Source organism: Arachis hypogaea, chromosome 13, assembly GCF_003086295.3.
Source record: "Arachis hypogaea cultivar Tifrunner chromosome 13, arahy.Tifrunner.gnm2.J5K5, whole genome shotgun sequence".
NCBI lineage: Eukaryota > Viridiplantae > Streptophyta > Magnoliopsida > Fabales > Fabaceae > Arachis > Arachis hypogaea.
Window position 1 is genome coordinate 97,953,702 of NC_092048.1, and position 22,909 is coordinate 97,976,610.

General features: G+C 39.0%; 2 non-coding genes across 2 annotated transcripts; one reads left to right on the plus strand and one right to left on the minus strand.

Moving 5' to 3' along the window:
• Positions 1 to 8,565: 8,565 nt before the first annotated feature.
• On the plus strand, positions 8,566 to 8,669 carry LOC112740100 (small nucleolar RNA R71). The gene has a single exon (XR_003171035.1). It is a non-coding gene; the product is annotated as a small nucleolar RNA R71 (small nucleolar RNA).
• Positions 8,670 to 22,320: 13,651 nt separating this feature from the next.
• LOC112739489 (small nucleolar RNA R71) lies at positions 22,321 to 22,427 on the minus strand. Its single transcript, XR_003170425.1, has one exon. It is a non-coding gene; the product is annotated as a small nucleolar RNA R71 (small nucleolar RNA).
• Positions 22,428 to 22,909: the final 482 nt, after the last annotated feature.

Sequence of the window (22,909 nt, forward strand, 5' to 3'; positions counted from 1 at the left end):
TGGACTTTGCTGAGCTTTTAATCCAGCCTCAGCCTTGAGCACTCTTGCTCAATATTGCCTTCAAGATAATGCTTGATTCTCTGTCCATTAACAATGAACTTCTTATCAGAATCAATGTCTTGAAGCTCCACATAGCCATATGGTGACACACTTGTAATCACATATGGTCCCCTCCACCGGGATTTCAGTTTCCCGGGGAATAGCCGGAGCCTAAAGTTAAACAACAGAACTTTCTGTCCTGGTTCAAAGACTCTAGATGACAGCCTTCTATCATGCCATCTTTTTGCTTTCTCTTTGTAAAGCTTTGCATTTTTGAAAGCAGTGAGTCTGAATTCCTCTAGCTCATTCAGCTGGAGCAATCATTTTTCTCCAGCTAATTTGGCATCAAAGTTTAGGAATCTGGTTGCCCAGTAGGCCTTATGCTCCAGTTCCACGGGCAGATGACAGGCCTTACCATACACAAGCTGGTATGGAGAGGTCCCTATAGGAGTCTTGAATGCTGTTCTGTAAGCCCATAGAGCATCATCCAAGCTTCTTGCCCAATCCTTTCTATGGGTACTTACAGTCCATTCCAGGATTCTTTTTAGTTCTCTATTAGAGACTTCAGCTTGCCCATTTGTCTGTGGATGATATGGAGTTGCCACCTTGTGGCTAATTCCATACCGGGCCATAGCAGAGTAAAACTGTTTGTTGCAGAAGTGAGTGCCCCCATCACTAATTAGTGCTCTAGGGACACCAAACCTGCTGAAGATATGTTTCTAGAGGAACTTCAGCACTGTCTTAATATCATTAGTGGGTGTGGCAATGGCCTCTACCCATTTGGATACATAGTCGACTGCCACCAGAATATAAGTGTTTGAGTATGATGGTGGGAAAGGCCCCATGAAGTCAATACCCCATACATCAAACAACTCAATCTCCAAGATCCCTTGCTGAGGCATGGCGTAACTATGAGGCAGATTACCAGCTCTCTGTAGCTATCACAGTTACACACAAACTCTCAGTAGTCTTTATAGAGAGTGGGCCATTAGAAGCCACATTAGAGGACTTTTGTAGCTGTTCGCTCACCTCCGAAATGTCCTCCATATTGTGATCCATGACAATGCCATAGGATCTTCTGTGCTTCTTTTCTAGGCACACACCTACGGATTATTCTGTTTGCACATCTCTTAAAGAGATATGGTTCATCCCACAAGTAGTACTTTGCATCAGTGATTAATTTTTTCTTTTGTTGCCTGCTGTACTCTTTGGGTATGAACCTTGCAGCTTTATAGTTTGCAATGTCTGCAAACCATGGTGTTTCCTGAATGGCAAACAAATGCTCATCCGGAAAGGTTTCAGAGATCTCAATAGAGGGAAAGGACGCCCCTTCTACTGGTTCTATCCGGGACAGATGATCAGCCACTTGGTTCTCTGTCCCTTTTCTGTCTCTTATTTCTATATCAAACTCTTGCAGAAGTAGCACCCATCTTATGAGCCTGGGCTTTGAATCCTGCTTTGTGAGTAGATATTTAAGAGCAGCATGGCCAGTGTACACAATCACTTTTGATCCTACTAAGTATGATCTAAACTTGTCAATGGCATAAACCACTGCAAGCAATTCTTTTTCTGTGGTTGTGTAATTTTTCTAGGCATCATTTAAAACACGGCTAGCATAATAAATGACATGCAGAAGCTTGTTATGCCTCTGTCCCAGTACTGCACCAATGGCATGGTCACTGGCATCACACATTAGTTCAAATGGTAATACCCAGTCTAGTGCAGAAATAACTGGTGCTGTGACCAGCTTAGCTTTTAGGGTTTCAAATGCCTGCAGACACTCTGTGTCAAACACAAAGGGCGTGTCAGTAGTTAGTAGATTGCTTAGAGGTTTTGCGATTTTTGAAAAATCCTTTATAAACCTCCTATAGAATCTTGCATGCCCCAGAAAGCTTCTAATTGCCTTAACATTGGCAGGTGGTGGTAATTTTTCAATTACTTCCACTGTAGCTTGATCCACCTCTATTCCCTTGTTTAAAATTTTATGCCCAAGGACAATTCCTTCAGTCACCATAAAGTGACATTTTTCCCAGTTTAAAACCAGGTTGGTCTCTTGGCATCTTTTCAGAACAAGTTCTAAATGGTTAAGGCAGGAGCTGAATGAGTCTCCAAATACGAAAAGTCATCCATGAAGACTTCCAGAAATTTCTCTACCATATCAGAGAAGATAGAGAGCATGCACCTCTGAAAGGTTGCAGGTGCATTACACAGACCAAAAGGCATCCTTCTATAAGCAAACACTCCAGAAGGACATGTAAATGCTGTTTTCTCTTGGTCCTGAGGATCTACTGCAATTTGTTTATAACCTGAATAGCCTTCCAAAAAGCAGTAGTATTCATGACCTGCTAGTCTCTCTAGCATCTGGTCTATGAATGGTAAAGGAAAATGATCCTTTCTGGTGGCTGTATTGAGCCTTCTGTAGTCAATACACATGCGCCACCCTGTAACTGTTCTTGTAGGAACCAGTTCATTCTTTTCATTGTGAACCACTGTCATACCTCCCTTTTTGGGGACAACTTGAACAGGGCTCACCCAGGGGATATCAGAAATAGGATAAATAATCCCAGCCTCTAGTAATTTGGTGACCTCTTTTTGCACCATTTCCTTCATGGCTGGATTTAGCCGCCTCTGTGGTTGAACCACTGGCTTAGCATTATCCTCCAATAGGATTTTGTGTATGCATCTAGCTGGGCTTATGCCCTTAAGGTCACTTATGGACCACCCAAGAGTTGTCTTGTGTGTCCTTAGCACTTGAAGTGGTGCTTCCTCTTCCAGTGAATTTAAAGCAGAGCTTATGATCACTGGAAAAGTGTCACCTTCTCCTAGAAATACATATTTCAGGGATGGTGGTAATGGCTTGAGCTCGGGTTTAGGAAGTTTTTCCTCTTCCTGAGGAAGTTTCAGAGGTTCTTTCGATTCCTCTGAATCCTCCAAATCAGGCTGAACATCTTTAAAGATGTCTTCCAGCTCTGACTCGAGACTCTCAGCCATGTTGATCTCCTCTACCAAAGAGTCAATAAGATCAACTTTCATGCAGTCTTTGGGTGTGTCTGGATGCTGCATGGCTTTGACAGCATTTAACTTGAACTCATCCTCATTGACCATCAGGGTTACTTCCCCCTTTTGGACATCAATGAGAGTTCGTCTAGTTGCTAGGAAAGGTCTTCCTAGAATGAGAGTAGCACTCTTGTGCTCTTCCATTTCCAGCACCACAAAGTCAGTGGGAAAGGCGAATGGCCCAACCCTAACGATCATGTCTTCAATCATGCCTGATGGGTATTTAATGGAGCCATCAGCAAGTTGGAGACATATTCGGGTTGGTTTGACTTCTTCAGTTAAACCAAGCTTTCTGATAGTGGATGCAGGTATTAGATTGATGCTTGCCCCAAGATCACATAAAGCTGTCTTGGTGTAATTACCCTCTAATGTGCACGGTATTAGAAAGCTCCCAGGATCCTTAAGTTTTTCTGGGAAGCTTTTTAGAATGACTGCACTACATTCTTCAGTGAGGAGAACTCTTTCAGTTTCTCTCCAATCCTTCTTATGACTCAAGATCTCTTTCATGAACTTGGCATAAGAGGGTATTTACTCAAGTGCCTCTGCAAACGGAATCTTTATTTCAAGAGTCTTGAGATAGTCTGCAAAGCGAGCAAATTGCTTATCCTGCTCCTCTTGGTGGAGTTTTTGAGGATAAGGCATCTTGGCTTTGTATTCCTCAACCTTAGTTCCTGCAGGTTTATTTCCTACAGAGGTGGTTGGAGAAGCCTTTTTAGAGGGGATGTTATCAGCACTTGTGTGTGTTTGATCCCTCACTGGCATTTGATTGCCAGAGTCAGAAGCTGGAGTGGCGTTGGGCGCCAACTCCTTACTTGTTCCTGGCATTTGAACGCCAGAACTGAGCTTCCATTGGGCGTTTGACGCCAAATTATTGCTTGTTTCTGGTGTTTGAACGCCAGAGTTATTCCTCTCTGGGCTCTTACTGTCCTCAGAGGGATTGTGAATAGCAGTTTGTTCATTTCTTGGCTTCCTGCTGCCTTGAAGTGAGGTATTTAATGTTTTTTCACTTCTTAATTGAACTGCTTGGCATTCTTCTGTTATTTGTTTTGACAACTGCTGTTCTGTTTGTTTCAACTGTACTTCCATGTTTATATTAGCCCTTATTGTATCTTGTAATATCTCCTTGAATTCGGCCAGCTGTTTTGTTAGAAAATCTAATTGCTGATTGAATTCAGTAATTTGTTCTGTAGGACTGAGTTCAGCAGTTACTGTTTTAGCCTCTTCTTTCATGGAAGATTCACTATTTAGGTACAGATGCTGATTTCTGGCAACTGTATCAATAAGCTCTTGAGCTTCTTCAATTGTCTTTCTCATGTGTATAGATCCACCAGCTGAGTGATCTAGAGAAATTTGAGCTTTCTCTGTAAGCCCATAATAGATGATGTCTAACTGCACCCATTCTGAAAACATTTCAGAGGGGGCATTTTCTTAGCATCTCTCTGTATCTCTCGCAGGCATCATAAAGAGATTCATTATCTCCTTGTTTAAAGCCTTGGATGTCCAGCCTTAGCTGTGTCATCCGTTTTGGAGGGAAGTATTGATTCAGGAATTTTTCTGACAGCTGTTTCCATGTCTTTATGCTAGCCTTAGGTTGGTTATTTAACCACCTCTTAGCTTGGTCTTTTACAGCAAATGGAAACAGTAATAATCTGTAAACATCCTGATCTACTTTTTTATCATGTACTGTGTCAGCAATTTGTAAAAATTGTGCCAGAAACTCTGTAGGTTCTTCCTGTGGAAGACTGGAATACTGGCAACTTTGCTGCACCATGATAATGAGCTGAGGATTCAACTCAAAGCTACTGACTCCAATGGAGAGTATACAGATATTGCTCCCATATGAAGCAGTAGTAGGGTTAGCATATGATCCCAGAGTCCTTCTGGATTGTTCATTTTCACTTAGGTCCATGATGGAGAAAAAGAGATGATGCGGATTGCAAATAAATTTTTTTTTGAAAACCGAAATTAAAATTAAATAAAATAAAATAACTGAAAAATTTACTATATTTTCGAAAATTAAAAGAAAAAGAAATAAAAGAAAATTGAAAACTAAATTAATTAAAAAGATTTGAAAAAAAATGTGGGTGAGGGTTTTCGAAAAAAATGAAGAGAGAGAAATTGGTTAGGAAGTTTTGAAAAAGATATATCTTAAAATTAAGGATACTTGTAAGAAAATAAAATAAAATAAAATAAAAGATATGAAAAAGATTTGATTTTAAGATTTGAGATTAGAAAAGATAAGATAAGCTAGGTAAGAGAAGATAAGGAATTTAAATTAAAAAGTGTTGAAATTTAAATTTTAAATTTGAAATTTAAAATTTGAAATTTGAAAATTGAAATTTGAAAATTAAATTTTAAATTTTAAATTTTGAAATTTGAATTTTGAAATTTGAATTTTGAATTTTGGAAGTTGAAATTTGAAATTTGAAATAAGATAAGATAAGATTTTGAAAAAGATATGATTTTTTTGAAAAAGATTTGAATTTTGAAATTTTAAAACTAAGATAAGATAAAATAAAAAATTTTAAAATAAAATCTGAATTTTTTTTTAAAAGGAAAATTCGAAAATCAATAAAAATAAAGGAGAAAGATATTTTTGAATTCAATGAGGAAAGAGAAAAACAATAAAAAGACACAAAACTTAAAATTTTTAGATCTAATGCTCCTTATTTTCGAAAATTTTGGAGGGAAACACCAAGGAACACCAAACTTAAAAATTTTAAGATCAAAACACCAGGAAGACTCAAGAACACTTTGAAGACTCACAAGAACAACAAGAACATGAAGATAGAACACCAAACTTAAAATTTTTAGAAAACCAAGATAAAATTTTCGAAAATTAAAGAAAAATCAACAAGAAAACACCAAACTTAAGGTTTGACACAAGATTTATTGAAAGAAAAATTAATTTTGAAAAAGTTAAAAAAAAGAAGATAGCCAATTACCAAGAACATAAGCATCACGCTCTAGCCAATTGAGCTATAAATTTAAAGTGTTTTAACAAGGTGTCTAATGCATAAAAATATTTTATTATTATTATTATTATTTTTTGGATACTAATAATTCTAGAATGCACAAGAAAAACAAGAAAAATCACAAAACAAGAAAAACTAAAGATCAAACAAGGAAAATAAACAAGAACAACTTGAAGATTAAGAAAGAACAATGAACACAAATTCGAAAATTTAAAAGAAAATAAAAACATGCAATTGACATCAAACTTAAAATATAAAACTAAACTCAAACAGAAAAACTCAATTATTAGTAAAAAAAAGAGAATTTCGAAAGAAAAAAAAATTTGAAAAAGAAAATAAGGATTCTAAAATTTTAACAAGAACAATAATAAAAGACTCCAAGACAAAACACAGATTAATAAAGAAAAATAAAAATTTTGAAAGATTTTTGAAAAGAAAGTAAAAGACTCTGACCCAAAAGACAAAATCTTCCTAATCTAAGCAACAGGATGAACCGTCAGTTGTTCAAACTTGAACAATCCCCGGCAACGGCACCAAAAACTTGGTGCACGAAATTGTGTATGTCAATTTCAATATTACTATCTCTCACAAATTCGCACAACTAACCAGCAAGTGCACTGGGTCACCCAAGTAATACCTTATGTGAGTAAGGGTCGATCCCACGGAGATTGTTGGTTTGAAGCAATCTATGGTTATCTTGCAATTCTTAGTCAGGATATAATATCAATAATAATTCTTAGTTTGAATTGTAAAAAGGTGAAAGGGCATAAAATAAATACTTGTTATGCAGTAATGGAGAATATGTTGGAGTTTTGGAGATGCTTTGTCTTCTGAATCTCTACTTTTCCCCTGTCTTCTTCTTCACGCATGCAAGGTTCCTCCTATGGCAAGCTGTGTGTTGGTGGATCACCGTTGTCAATGGCTACCATCCGTCCTCTCAGTGAAAATGGTCCAGGTGCGCTGTCACCGCACGGCTAATCATCTGTCGGTTCTCACTCATGCTGGAATAGGATCCATTGATCCTTTTGCGTCTGTCACTACGCCCAACCCTTGTGAGTTTGAAGCTCGTCACAGTCATTCAATCCCTGAGGGAATTTGAAACGATTGGTCTGCCAGTTGTAGAGCCATTTTTGTTGGTTTAGCCTCCTCAATTTTCATCTTTCTCATCATAGCTACTGACATCAAATTGATGCTGGCCCCTAAGTCACAAAGAGCCTTTTCTACTGTGATTTCTCCTATAATGCAAGGGATCTGAAAACTCCCAGGATCCTTCAGTTTCTGAGGTAGTTTATGCTGAATGATAGCACTGCACTCTTCAGTTAGTATCACAGTCTCATTGTTCTTTCAGCTTCTCTTCTTAGTCATTAGCTCCTTCAAAAACTTGGCATAAAGTGGCATTTGTTCTATGGCTTCAGCAAATGGTATGTTGATTTGTAGCTTCTTGAAGATTTCCAAAAATCTCAAGAACTGGTTGTCATCTTCCTTTTTCTTCAATAGCTGGGGGTATGGAGCTCTTGAGACGTTGAGTTGGGGTATCTTTTTCTCTTTCTGCAAACTTGGTGTGGGGGGTTGCATTCCATCTTGCTCCTCTTCCTTTTCAATTGAGCTTTCTTCTAGTGGTTTTTGGGGATGTTCCTTTAGTTCCTTCCCACTCCTAAGTGTGATAGCTTGACACTCCTCCCTTTTGCTTGAATGGGCATCATATCAAAAATTGTGGTTCGGAAGCTGCTTAAAAAGATAGCTGATTTGTGTCTCCAGTTTTGTGATGGCAGCATTTTGATTCTGCATGTTTGACTGCACTTCCTCTCTGAATGCTTTACTGTCTTGAATGTCTCTGCATATTCCTTCGATGAAGGTTTTAATCTTAGAGAGCTTGTCATCAATTGATGAGTGATTCGGAGCAGATTTGCTGTTTTGGTTTTGATAAGTGTGTGGAGAAGTGTTGTTGTGGGGGTGTTGAGATGTCCTCTGGGTGAATTGCTGGTGAGCTGTATTGTTGTTGGAGTTGTAACATCTCTGGTCTTGGTTTTGATCTTGCTCACTTCCCCACCCAAAGTTCGGGTGATTTCTCCATCCAGGGTTGTAAGTCTTGGAGTATGGATCATAGTTTTTCCTTGGTGAATTCCCAATGTAGTTGGCTTGCTCCTGACTCCCTTCTGCTTCTTGGTTTACTCCTTCTTGTGTTGTTGATGAAGTGGAGATTGCTGCTACTTGGTTCATCTCCATCTTCTTGGTGAGGTCAGCCAGCTGCTGGGTAATGAGCTTGTTTTGGGCCAGCAGAGCGTCTACATTGTTTAGCTCCATCACTCCTCTTGTGTTCCCTCTTTCGGAAGCATAGAAGTAGTCGTTTTCTGCTACTGTTTCAATAACATCTATGGCTTCCTCAATGGTCTTCTTCTTGTTCAAGGACCCTCCAGATGAATGGTCTACTGCCTTCTTTGACTCATAAGAGAGCCCTTCATAGAAAATGTTCAGCTGGACCCATTCGTTGAACATGTCAGGTGGACACCTCCTTGTTAAGTCTTTGAACCTCTCCCATGCTTCATACAGAGTCTCACTATCCTGTTGCCTGAAGGTTTGAACCTCAGCTCTCAGCCTATTGATTCGTTGAGGAGGGTAGAATCTTGCTAAGAATTTGTTCACCACATCCTCCCAAGTTGTCAAGCTCTCCCTTGGGAAGGATTCCAGCCACTTGGCTGCCTTGTCTCTGAGTGAGAAGGGAAATAAGAGCAATCTATAGGCGTCAGGATGAACACCATTAGATTTCACTGTGTCACATATTCTCAGGAAGGTGGTCAAATGTTGGTTGGGATCTTCTTGAACACCTCCTCCAAACGAACAGTTGTTCTGAACAAGGGTGATGAGCTGTGGTTTAAGTTCAAAGTTGTTGGCATGGATTGTTGGCTTTTGGATGCTACTTCCACAATTGCCTGGGTTTGGATTAATGTAAGAGCCCAAAACTCTTCTATCCTCCCCAGCATGATTTGCTCCACCTCCTCTGCTATGGTTGTGAGTCTCTTCTTTATGATGATTTTTCATGTTTTCTTCCATGTTTGGTTCAAAGTATTCCTCAAACTGTTCCTCTTCTTCTTCAGCACCAACTACTCGTTTTCCTCTTGCCTCCCTCCTTAGTCTAAGGAAGGTTCTCTCTAGTTCAGAATCAAAGGAAGTTGAAGCCCCGCTTCTTCTCCCTGTCATACAACCAACAAGTACAAGCAGAGAAAATAGGTGCAGACAGTATTTGTGTCAGAGTTATTGTTAGTTGTGGGTGATGCAATATATCAAACAGTTAGTGGGTTAGCAAACAAAATTGAAAATAACAAAGAAAAACAAACGGGTAGAGGGAGAAGGGAAGAAGTTTAATTAAAACAAAAAGTAAATCACTCAAACAGAAAAATGAAATTCACAAAATAAAATGCTCAATCTAGTGATCTTCCAATCTAATCATTGTTGATGCACAATCAATCCCCGGCAACGGCGCCATAAACTTGATGCGGGGAAAACTTGTCTCTCAACAAATCTTCCTTCGGCAAGTGTACCGAAGTTGTCGTCAAGTAAAAACTCACAATAGAGTGAGGTCGAATCCCACAGGGATTGATTGATCAAGCAACTTTAATTAGAAGAATGTTCTAGTTGAGCAAATCCAGAAATTGGGTTGAGAGTTGCAGAAAATAAAATGGCGGGAATGTAAATAACAGAAAAGTAAATGCTAGAATTAAATGAATGGAAGTAAATGACTGAAAATAAATTGCAGAATTATAAATGGGAATGGGGGATTTGCTCATAAAAGTAAATCGCAGAAATTAAAGAGAATGGGTAAGATTAGAGATGGGGAGTTCATTGGGCTTAGGAGATGTTGCAATTCTCCGGATCAAGTTCATTTTCATCTCTTCCTCAATCAATGCACTCATTGATCTCCTTGGCAATCTTAAGTGATTGAATCACTATTCCTTGCAATTCAATCTCTCAAATCTTAATCAATAGCCAATTCCTTGGTCAATTGCTCATGAGAAGAGATGAAGTATGGTCACTGATTATACCACATGCATTTCCCAAACCAAGTATTGAGAGGGTTACAGTCACATACCCATCCAAACCCAATTTTGTCCAGCATGAGAAAGCATTTCTAGCTTGATCTCTTCATTCCTCTTCCAAGGTTCAAAAGAGATCCAAGTTTGAATAGCTTCTCTTCCAAGATAACTACTCAATTGGATGAAGATCGAAATCTTTCAAGTAAAATCAAGAGGAAAGATAGAAGAAGAACAATGAAAATTAGTATTGATCCATCAAATTACAACAGAGCTCCCTAACCCAATGAAAGGGGTTTAGTTGTTCATAGCTCTTGAAAATGAAAATAAAGATGGAGAATACATCATAAAACTAGAAATTGCAAGGAAAGTAAATACAGAGAGTAATTCCTCAGCTTCCAGAACTATTTTACAATTCAAAGCTGCTCCTATATATACTACTCTTCTCAGCTTCTAGTTCACTCTTCAAGTTTTGGGCCTTTGGATCTTGAGTTTGAAGCAGTTCCTTTCTTTATTTGGGCTTGGCTTTACTTGCAGAGAGAAAGTGCGGAGTGGGCAGAGACTTAAGCTCAGGGCGTAAGGAGTGTTAATCATTTAGTGAAAGTCCAAGTTTGGAAACATTAGTGACACTTAACATTGTCACTAACGTTCCAATGCACCTCTTTGCCTCACGTTAAAACCCACGTTAACTAGGTTAACGTGACTTTTAACGTTGCCTTGTCATCCTTCGAGAACGTTAGTGACACTCAACATTGTCACTAACGTTCCAGTGTGCCCCTTCTTGCTTCACATTAAAGCTCACGTTAACTAGGTTAACGTGGCTTCTAACGTGGCCTTTGCCATCCTTCGAGAACATTAGTGACATTCAACATTGTCACTAACGTTCCAATGTGCCCCTAGGTCTCACGTTAGAGTCCACGTTAACTAGGTTAACGTGGCTTCTAACGTGGCCATCTTTTAGCCATCTCAACATTAGTGACAATGTTGAGTGTCACTAACGTTGGCTCATCCTTCATTTCTCATCGTTAGCTTCCACATTAACCAAGTTAACGTGGAAGTTAACATGACTCTTGGGGGTTGTGTGGTTGCTTCAATGTTAGTGACAATGTTGAGTGTCACTAACGTTGTCGACAACTCTTCATCCTCTATGTTAGTTCCCACGTTAACCAAGTTAACGTGGGAGTTAACGTGGTACTTAGCACCATAGGCCAACGTTAGTGACAATGTTGAGTGTCACTAACGTTGGCTTCTCTCCCTCCCCCTTAACGTTAGAGGCCACGTTAACTAGGTTAACGTGGCTTCTAACGTGGCCACTTATGAGTAATTGCCAACGTTAGTGACAATGTTGAGTGTCACTAACGTTGGCTCAACTTCTTTTCTCCACGTTAGAGTTCACGTTAACTTGGTTAACGTGACTCTCTAACATGGGCATTGATGGCTTTTTGAGAGTGTTATTGGCAATCACTTTTCTCATTAATCTTTGCAAGTTACCTCCCCTTTTCTTGCTCCTTTGTGGTCCTGAAATCAAGCAACAAAGTGCATCAAAGCTCTAGTCCAAGTCATGAGTAATGCAACATAATATTTGTCATTAAACTTATGCAAAATCCTCATGAAATCATGTAGAATGCACAATGTATGCTTGAGTCAAGGCATAAGTGAATATTTACCCAAAACTAGCTTATTTCCTAAAGAAATGCATGAAACTAACCTAAAAACAGTAAAGAAAAGGTCAGTGAAACTGGCCAAAATGCCCTGGCATCAGCATCAGAGTGAATACATGGAAGAAACATCAAGCGCTTTTATTAAGAAAATAAACTATGAACTAGAAAACAACTATAAACTAGAAAACAGATTATGAACTAGAAAATAAACTATAAACTAGAAACTAAACAATTGTTAAGTAGTTTCTCTGATTGTTTGGAGCTGATATGCTGAGGGTACAATGTGTTCTTAATGAAATCTGTGGTGGAACACCAAACTTAGAATTACACATTCACCCTTAAATTTCTTTGGAATGCAACACCAAACTTAGCTCCTTGCAATGCAGAGAAATTTACTGAACTTTCTTATTGAAACAGTAAAGGAAAAGAAAACTACCTTTGGTTGGGTTGCCTCCCAACAAGTGCTCTTTTAATGTCATTAGCTTGACATGTTGTTCATGGCTTTCTTCCTCTTCTTCTAGTTTGTTAAGAAGAATGACCTCAAAGAGAGAGAAGAGCCAGTCAGTGTCCCTTGTCTTGGTCTCTTCCTAGCAAGCTTTCTTTTGTTATTTACTTGATTTGCTGTGCTTGTTGGGGTAGGGGTTGGATTGTTTGCACTTGACATTTTCTTCTTTATGAATGTTGTCCTTGGTATCTTGGTCACAATCCTCTTTTCGGTGTTTTTGTTAGTTGCCTTCACTTCTTGGATATCAAGACTTAGTTGTTGTGTGATGGTTAGAGTGTTCTCTTCATCAAAAGCCTCTTGAATTGGTGGTTTAATGAACCCTTCCTCTATGTAGCTCTCTGCCTCAATTGAGTGTGGACTTCCTTGATTGACTTCCTCCCCCTCTTCTGCATGTTTTTTCGTTGAGTCCTTTGGGAGTGAGTTTCCATTTTCCTCTGTCACCTCAAGTAGCCTCTGTAGATATGGAATCCTAGGCTCATAGACCTCCACCACTTCATTCTTCATTGAAATTTCACTTGACACAGGGGCCTCTCCTTCCACTTTCTCACTCACATATTGGTCCTCATTCTCAATGCTTGGCAATCCTAAGTTTCTCCTTATTTGCTCTAAGTGCCCATCCATCTTCTTGTAGAGGATTTCTTGTTCTTTCCACGATTGCCTAATTCTTTCCTGAGATTCTATGACACTTTGAAGGTAATCCTCAACTGCTAGCTTAAGAGATGAAGGTTGAGAGTAATTTTGTGGACATGGATGTGTTTTGGTGAAGTTGTTTTGAGGGGTATTGAATGAATTTTGTGAATATTGAAATGAGTTTTCTGTGTAGTGTAATGAGTTTTGTGGTTGGTGGAATGAGTTGTATGGATCTTGGAATGAACTTTGTGTTGAGGCATAGTCAAGTGATGAAGAATTTTCAAGTGAGAAACTAGGAGGTGAGTTGGACAATTTTGCATAAATGAATTGAAGGTACGCTCAAGTGATGATGGCTCTTGATAAGTGGAGTATAGACTATTGAATGCTCTTTGATTTTGATCCTCCCAATCATAACTTGAGTATTTGTTGAATTCATTACAGTATGGATCATTCTTTGGTCCTGGGGAGCAATTTTGCATGAATGTATTGGCAGCATAATCAAGTGATGATGTCTCTGGATGATTAGAATATGAAACATTGAAATTCCCTTCCTAGTCATAATTTGTGTAAGTGTCATAACAATATGAGTCACTTTGTGGCTCTGGGAGGTAGCTCATTTTACTTGATTGTTCATACTCCCTCATTCCTTGTTGATATTCCCAGTCACCATGGGGATAATGACATAAATTATCTTGTGGTGGTGGGCAATATCTCATGTAATCTGCTTGATCATTTTGTGGCTCTGGAGCATATTCCCACTGGTTGGATTGCTCATAATCTGTCATTTCTTGGTGATATTCCCAGCCACCATTAGAATAGTCATTTGGTGATGGTGGGTAATATCCCACGAAATTTGTTTGATCAAAATATGAGTTGAACTCCATTTGAATTTTGTAAAACACAATCACCAAGGAAAATTAAAATTCCTCATGTCACATATAAGAATTTCTTAGTGAGGCAATAACACAAACACCTTAGTATCAAGAGAAAATAGAAAATTAAAAAAAATTAAATGATAAAAACAAAAAAAATTCTTAATCTAGCCTTATCACTCACTTAATCATTGTTGATCTAAATCAATCCCCGGCACCGGCACCAAAAACTTGATGAGGGAAAATTGATTCCACACAAACTAACCGGCAAGTATACCGGGTCGTATCAAGTAGTAAAACTCACAAAAGTGAGGTCGATCCCACAAGGATTGATGGATCAAGCAATTTTAGTATGGTGATGAGTCTAGTTAAGCTGACAGTTGGTGAATTGAGTGAAATTGGATCAACAGAAAATAAATTGCGAGAAATGTAAAGTGATGGAAGTAAATTGACAGAATACTAAATGAAGCTCAAAGCAATAAAAATGAAAAATAACAGAGAATAAGATTCATTAGGAATTGGAGATATCATAATCCATCATGAATCAAATGGGTCTCAACTTCTTTCTCAATCATATGAGTAGATCTATGGAGGATTGAAATTGATTGGATCCCAATTTCTTGGCAATCCAATCTCTCTAATCACAATCAATCTTGCCAATTCCTTGATCTAATTATCATGAGAAGAAGTTAAGTACATGTCTCTCATTCATAAGCCACATAATCTCTCAAGATCTCAATTCCTCCCGAATGGTGTTGATCAAGAGAGTTATGAAGGATAGAGCCTCAATTCTAATGCTCATGATTCCCCTTCCGAGGCTCACACAAGCATTCAACAGATTTAAACCCCCTTCCGGAGTGAATTAATCTCAATCAAAACAGAGGATATCCTATAGTTACCCAAATAAATTGAGAAGAAAGAGAAATTCACTCAATCATGTGAATTATAATAGAGCTCCTCCCCTAATGAAGTGGAGTTTAATTGATCATTGCTCTAAGAAAAATTGAAGAGAAACTAAAGTGCATGAAAGTAAATTAAACTGAATATGAGCGGAAATGTAAAATTGCAGAAGAATAGAAGTGTAGGAAATTTAAATTGCATTAGGTAAAATGAAGTTCAATACAAGCTAAAATGTAAAAGTGCAGAAGAGAAAAAAAGTGTATCAAACTAAAATCCTAAGCTAAGCTCTCTGGAGTCTCTAATCCTCCAAGAGAGCTCTGCTATTCTACTCCTATTCCTACTGCTACTACTCTTGCCTTCCTATCCAATCCTCCTTTTTTCATCTTCTAAAATTCTTCTATTTATTCTCTTCTTCTCATCCCAAAATGGGTCTTCAATGTATTTGGATGTGGGCCTTGGCCTTGATTGAAGCTAGCTGAGAGTGGCTCTAACTGTTGCTGATGAGGACGTTGGCAAAATAACGTTCACAAGTTTGCATGGGTGTAATTTGTATTGAAGTTGGCCTCAACGTTGGTGGCAACGTTTGTGTATAAACGTTGGGTCAAACGTTACTTGAAGAAAAAAAAATTCTGGGCGTTCCTTGCAACGTTTGACTCAACGTTGGAGCACCAACGTTTGCAAAGTCACGCGTGCGCGTGGCCCACGCGTACGCGTGAAGGCTGTAAATTTTCCAATTCACACGTGCGCATCGCCCACGCGTACGCGTCACTTGCCATTTTTCCATTTCCACACGTAAGCGTCAACTGCTAACGTTTGCCTCTCATGCGTATGCGTCATGGACACGTACGCGTCACAGTCAATTTTTCCAAAAAGAGTTTGTCGCGGACGTTGGAGCTAGCGTTGGATCAGCAACGTTACCTCCAACATTGAACTTTCTACGCGTGCGCGTCACCCACGCGTACGCGTGGATTGCAATTTTCCCACGCCGACGCGTACGCCTCGTCCACGCGTACGCGTCGAAGCCAATTTTTCCAACTTCAACTTTTAGCTTTTATCAAAGACGTTGGAGGTAACGTTGGTTCACCAACGTTCTCTCCAACGTTGACAACCTTTTTTGCCTAACGTTGCCTTCAACTTCCAACATTGCTTGCCTCCCTTCATCAACGTTCGAGGTAATGTTGGGCCACCAACTTTGGCTCCAACGTTACCTCTGTTTTTTTCTTGCCATTCCTCTGCTTCACTTCACCTATCATCAACGAAACACATGCATCAAAGCCTTGCCAAATCCACAAGATTTTGCATCATTCATAACATCAACTAAATCTTGCATAAATCTCATGAAAATGTATAAAATTAACAATATTTGATTGAATCAAGACAAGCATGAATTTCTCATCCAAACACATACTTATTGCCTAAGAAATGCATGAAAACCAAGTAAAATAGATGAAAAAGGCTTGTGAAACTAGCCTAAGATGACTTGTCATCAACAACTTTTTGGAACTAAATAATAGAATTAAAATAATAAATCAAACTAGAACCTAGGAATTGAAATAACAAAGGATCATGCAAAAACCAAGTAAAATAGTAGAAGACAGGAATATGACATAATAAGAACGGGAGGAAATATAGAATGAAAGAAACTCAACCACCTCAGTTATCCTAGTGGCCATTTCATTCTTTAGGCTATGCTCCTCCGTGAAGATGATTCACCTCCCTTTGGTGCCATTAAAATAAACAGAAAAGCCATAGGTGAAGCGACAACACCAAACTTAAAAGTTTGCTTGTCCCCAAGCAGAGAAAAACTCTAGGGTGTCAAAAATTCCTTTTAATTGCTCTTGTTCCTATTCTAATAACTCTGCATGACCAAAACACATGTAAAACAAGAAAAATTCTAAAAAGAATTGAGATAAAGTAATTTAAAACCAGAACTAAAATAACTATAATGCTAAAATCAAAATAACTATAAAATTAAAACAAAAGTAACTGCAAAACCAAGGATACTAGTAGTTGGGTTGCCTCCTAACAAGCGCTTCTTTAACGTCACTAGCTTGATGGTTGATTGTTGCTTTTTCTTCTTCTTCTTTCAGTTGGTTAAAAGAAATGACTCCAAGGGAGAAGAGGAGAAAATTAGTTCCACCTGATATAAATTTCTCCCAACAAGCTTTCTTTTATTGTGATTAGCTTGATTCACCTTTCTTGTTGGGGTAGAGATTGGATTATTTTTTGCTGACCTTCTCTTTTTCATGGATATTTTCTTCTGTTTCTTGGTTACAATCCCCTTTTCAGTGCTTTCCTTAGTTGCCCTCACTTCTTTGATTTTAAAATTTGGGTGTTGTGTCATGGTTGGAGTGTACCCTTCATCAAGAATTTCTTGAATTGGTGGTTTAATAAACTCAACCTCTATGTCACTCTCTGTTTCATTAGGAACAAGAAAAGCATATTCAAGTGTTGGGGGAGAAGACTTCAATTCAAATATGGGCAGTGCATCCAGATTTTTCTTCTCAGGAGATTGCATGCATAGAATTATATGAACTTGTATGGCTTTCTCCGGAATTATTGGAATGTGCAAGCATAGAGTGTGCATGGCTTCCTCCTTTGTTTGTGCATCTTCCTCCTTCGTTTTTGCATCTTCCTCATTTATTTGTGTATCTTTCTCTTCTTCCATGTGTGAGGGTGAAGAGTTCTCTAATTCACTAGAGTATGAACTCTTTTGATTGATTTCCTCATTTTCCTCCATAGGATCTTGCATTATATCTCTTGAGAAGGAGTTTGCTTGTTCCTCTTCCTGGGGTTTGATAATTGATGACCGAAATTCACTATATCAATATAATGAATATGTCTTTGGCAAGTATACCAACTGTCTTCAAGTAATAACTCACTATGAGTGAGGTCAAATCCCACAGAGATTGATTGATTGAACAATTTCAGTTACTGGTTGGTTTAGTCAAGCTAATCAAGAATAATTGTGAGTGCAGAATTCTAAATAGCAAAAATAGTAAATGACGTAAAATAAAAGAAAGTAATAACGTGCAGAAATGTAAATGACAAGAATGTAAAATGCTGAAAATATAAATGACTGAATTGTAAATGGGGGGTGGGTTGATAGCAGAAATTAAAGAAAGCTATAAAAGAATAGGGAAGATAAGAATAGGGAAGATTCATTGGAGTTGGGAGATATTGCTCTCTTTGGATTAAATTAAGATCATCTCATCTTCAATCATGCAACTCATTGACCTCTTGGCAATCATGATTGATTGAACCCCAATTTTTTGGTGATTCAATCTCTCAAATCTTGATAATCAGCCAATTCCTTGGTCTAATTGCTCATGAAGAGAGATAAGCTTGGTCCCTGATTTTACCACACATCCTCATAGATCTAAATATTTGGGTAGATTTCATGTCACCGTATCCAATCCCAAAACCCAGATCTACTCAATGTGAGAAGGGATTTCAAGCATGGTTTCATGTTTCCTTTTCTAAGGCTCCCATGAAACCTAATTTGTATTTAACCTCTTTTCCAAGATGATTGGACACTAAGCATAAAGAATTAAATTCCTTCATGAAAATTAAAGAGAAGATGAAGAGAAGAAGAAATTCACTATCAATTAATCCATCAAGTACAATAGAGCTCCCTCCCCCAATAAGAGAGAATTTAGCTAATCATAGCTCTCAGTACAAACAGAATTTTCCCAAAAACGAAAAATCAATCGAAGTACAAATAAAGAAAGGTAAAAATTCCAAAAGTCCAAAATTCTGAAAGCTAAAAGTCCTCAGGCTAAAAAAGCTCCTTCTAGATTCAAAGTACCACCTATTTATACAAATTTCCCGACTCCTCAGGTGTACTTGCAAGTTTCTCAAATTGGGCTTTTCATACTTCAAGTTGGTACACTCCCAGGCTGGCGTAGCGTTCTTGCGGAGGCCGTAGCATTCTTGAGGAGGGCATAACACTCATACACTCACGCGTAGGCATCACCCATGCGTGCGCGTCATCAAACTCTTCAACACTTGTCACGCGTACGTGTCACCCACGTGTGCATGTCATCTTCAGCGCTCTTTGAAAAGAGCGTAGCCCTTGCGCCAAAGGGCGCTCTTCAGGAAGGTTGCCAGTGTCATCGGGCCCTAAGCTCCACTTTTGTCATTGCCATGGTTGTTCATCTGTTGTCCAAGGGCCGCAGTAGTGGCCTGCATAGTAGTAGCCATATTCTCCAACGCCGCCATAAAATCTACCGGGTTATTTGCGTTGGATCCTGGTCCCTGAGTACTAGTATGACGTCTCTCATGACCTTGACCGCGTCCATGATGCCAGGGCATTTTGGCCAGTTTCACTGACCTTTTCTTTACTGTTTTTAGGGTAGTTTCATGCATTTCCTTAAGAAATAAGCTAGCTTTGGGTAGATATTCACTTACATCTTGATTCAAGCATACATTGTGCACTTTACATGATTTCATGAGGATTTTGCATGAATTTAATGACAAATTGGATGTTGTATTTCCCATGACTTGGATTAGAACTTTGATGTACTTTATTGCTTGATTTCAGGACAAAGGAAGCAAAGAAGAACCACATTAGTGGCTACGTTAGTTACACTAACATTAACACTAACGTGGAATGGGAGTAACTTGCAAAGTTAATGAGAAAAGTAATTGCCAATAACGCTCTCGAAGCCATCATTGCCCACGTTAAGAGTCACGTTAACTAAGTTAACGTGAACTCTAACGTGGAAGAAAGGAAATGGAGCCAACGTTAGCGACACTTAACATTATCACTAACGTTGGACCAAGGTCATAAGTGGCCACGTTAGTTGCCACGTTAACTTGGTTAACGTGGCCTCTAACGTTAAGAAGTAAAGGGGAAGCCAACGTTAGTGACATTCAACTTTATCACTAACGTTGGCCAAGTCACAATAAGCCACGTTAACTCCCACGTTAACTTAGTTAACGTGGAAGCTAACGTGAAGAAACAAGGTGGTCGAAAACGTTAGTGACACTAAACATTGTCAATAACGTTGGAAGGAACCCACACAAGCCCCAATAAGCCACGTTAACTCCCACGTTAACTTAGTTAACGTGAAAGTTAACATGAAGAAGGGAGGGGATCGCCAACGTTAGTGACACCTAACATTGTCACTAACGTTGGAATGAGCCCACACAAGCCACTATGAGCCACGTTAACTCCCACGTTAACTTAGTTAACGTGGAAGCTAACGTGGATAAGGGAATGATGAGCCAACGTTAGTGACACTCAACTTTGTCACTAACGTTGGAGATGGCTAGCATGACCACGTTAGAAGCCACGTTAACCTAGTTAACGTGGACTCTAACGTGAGAAATAGGGGCACATTGGATCGTTAGTGACAATGGTAAGTGTCACTAACGTTCTCGAAGGTTGGCAAGCCTACGTTAAAAGAGCCACGTTAACTAAGTTAACGTGGACTCTAACGTAGGGAAGGGGGAGACTTCTCAACGTTATTGGGAAAGGCAAGTCCCAATAACGTGTGCGAAGGACAAAGAGGCAACGTTAGTGGCAACGTTTATGCCACTAACGTTGAAGATAACGTGGCTCTTACTTGGGTGAGGAACGTTAGTGAAAAAGGTGATTGTCACTAACGTTCTCGAACCCATATTTTCACTGAACGTTAACACCACTAACGTCCTGAGCTAAAGTCTCTGCCCACTTCACACTTTCTCTCTGCAAGTAAAACCAAGCCCAATGAAGAAGAGAAGTGCTTCAAACTCAAGATCCAAAGGCCCATACCCAAGACTTGAAGAGCCAACTAGAAGAACAGAAGAGTAGTATATATAGGAGTAGCTTTGAATTAAATAGAGTTGGAAATTATAGGGAGCCTCTTGGCATAGAACTACTCTCTGTATTTTACTTTCTCTGCACTTCTAGTTTCATCATGTATTCTCCATCTTTGTTTTCATTTTCCAGAGCTATGAACAACTAAACTCCTTTCATTGGGTTAGGGAGCTCTGTTGTAATTTGATGGATCAATACTAGTTTTCATTATTCTTTTTCTATCTTTTCTCTTGATTTTACTTGAAAGCTTTCGATCTTCATCCAATTGGGTTGTTATCTTGGAAAAGAAGCTATTCATACTTGGATCTCTTCTGAACCTTGAAAGAGGAATGAAGAGATCAAGCTAGAAATGCTTTCTCATGCTGGACCAAATTGGGTTTGGATGGATATGTGACTATAATCCTCTCAACACTTGATTTGGGAAATGCATGTGGTATAATCAGTGACCATACTTCATCTCTTCTCATGAGCAATTGACCAAGGAATTGGCTATTAATCAAGATTTGAGAGATTGAATTACAAGAAATTGTAATTCGATTACTTAAGATTGCCAAGGAGATCAATGAGTGCATTAATTGAGGAAGAGATGAAAATGAAATTGATCCGGAGAATGCAACATCTCCTGAGCCCAATGAACTCCCCATTCCTGATCTTACCCATTCTCTTTAATTTCAGTCATTCACTTTTATGAGCAATTTTCCCATTCCCATTTAAGATTCTGCAATTTACTTTCCGTCATCTACATTCAGCTCTTAATTTCTAGCATTTACTTTTTTGTTATTTACTTTCCCGTCATTTAATTTTCTGCAATTCTCAACCCAAATTCTGATTCGCTCAACTAGAATATTCCTCTAATTAAAGTTGCTTGATCAATCAATCCTTGTGGGATTCGACCTCACTCTATTGTGAGTTTTTACTTGACGACAAATTCGGTACACTTGCCGAAGGAAATTTGTTATGAGACAAGTTTTCCGTGCATCAAGTTTATGGCGCCGTTGCCGGGGATTGATTGTGCATCAACAATGATTAAATTGGAAGATAACTAGATTGAGCATTTTTGTTTTGTTTGATTTAATTTTCTATTTGAGTAATTTACTTTCTGTTTTAGTTAATTTCTTCCATTCCCCCTACTTTTTCTTTGTTATTTACAATTCATTTCACTAACCCACTAACTGTTTGATATATTGCATCACTCACATTAACAGTAATTCTGACAGAAATACTTTTTGCATCTATTTTCCTTGCTTGTACTTGTTGGTTGTATGACAGAGAGAAGAAGCGGGGCTTCAACTTCCTTTGATTCTGAACCTAAAAGGACCTTCTTGAGATTAAGAAGGGAAGCAAGAGGAAAAAGAGTAGTTGGTGCTGAGGAAGAGGAGGAATACTTTGAACCAAACATGGAAGAAAACATGGAAAACCATCATGAAGAAGAGACTCACAACCATGGCGGAAGAGGTCGAGCAAATCATGCTGGGGAGGATAGAAGAGTTTTAGGCTCTTACATCAATCCAAACACAGGAAACTGTGGAAGTAGCATTCAAAAGCCAACCATCCACGCCAATAATTTTGAACTGAAGCCACAGCTCATCACCCTTGTTCAGAACAACTGTTCGTTCGGAGGAAGTGTCCAAGAAGACCCCAATCAATATCTAACCACCTTCCTGAGAATATGTGACACAGTGAAGTCTAATGGTGTTCATCCTGACGCCTATAGACTGCTCTTATTTCCATTCTCACTCAAAGATAAGGCAGCCAAGTGGCTGGAGTCTTTCCTGAAGGAGAGCTTGACAACTTGGGAAGATGTGGTGAACAAATTCTTAGCAAGATTTTACCCTCCTCAACGAATCAATAGGCTGAGAGCTGAGGTCCAAACTTTCAGGCAACAAGATGGTGAGACTCTTTATGAAGCATGGGAGAGGTTTAAGGACCTAACAAGGAGGTGCCCACCAGATATGTTCAACGAATGGGTGCAGCTGCACATTTTCTATGAAGGCCTGTCATATGAATCAAAGAAGGCAGTAGACCATTCATCCGGAGGATCTTTGAACAAGAAGAAGACCATTGAGGAAGCCATAGATGTCATTGAAATTGTAGCAGAGAATGACTACTTCTATGCTTCCGAAAGAGGGAACACTAGAGGAGTGATGGAGCTAAACAATGTAGATGCTCTGCTGGCCCAAAACAAGCTCATTACCCAGCAGCTGGCTGACCTCACCAAGAAGATGGAGAGAAATCAAGTAGCAGCAATCACCACTTCATCAACAACCCAAGAAGGAGTGAATGAAGAAGCAAAGGGAAGTCAGGAGCAAGTCAACTACATTGGGAATTCACCTAGGCAAAACCATGATCCATACTCCAAGACCTACAACCCTGGATGGAGGAATCACCCAAACTTTGGGTGGGGAAATCAACAAGACCAAAACCTTGATCAAAGACGCC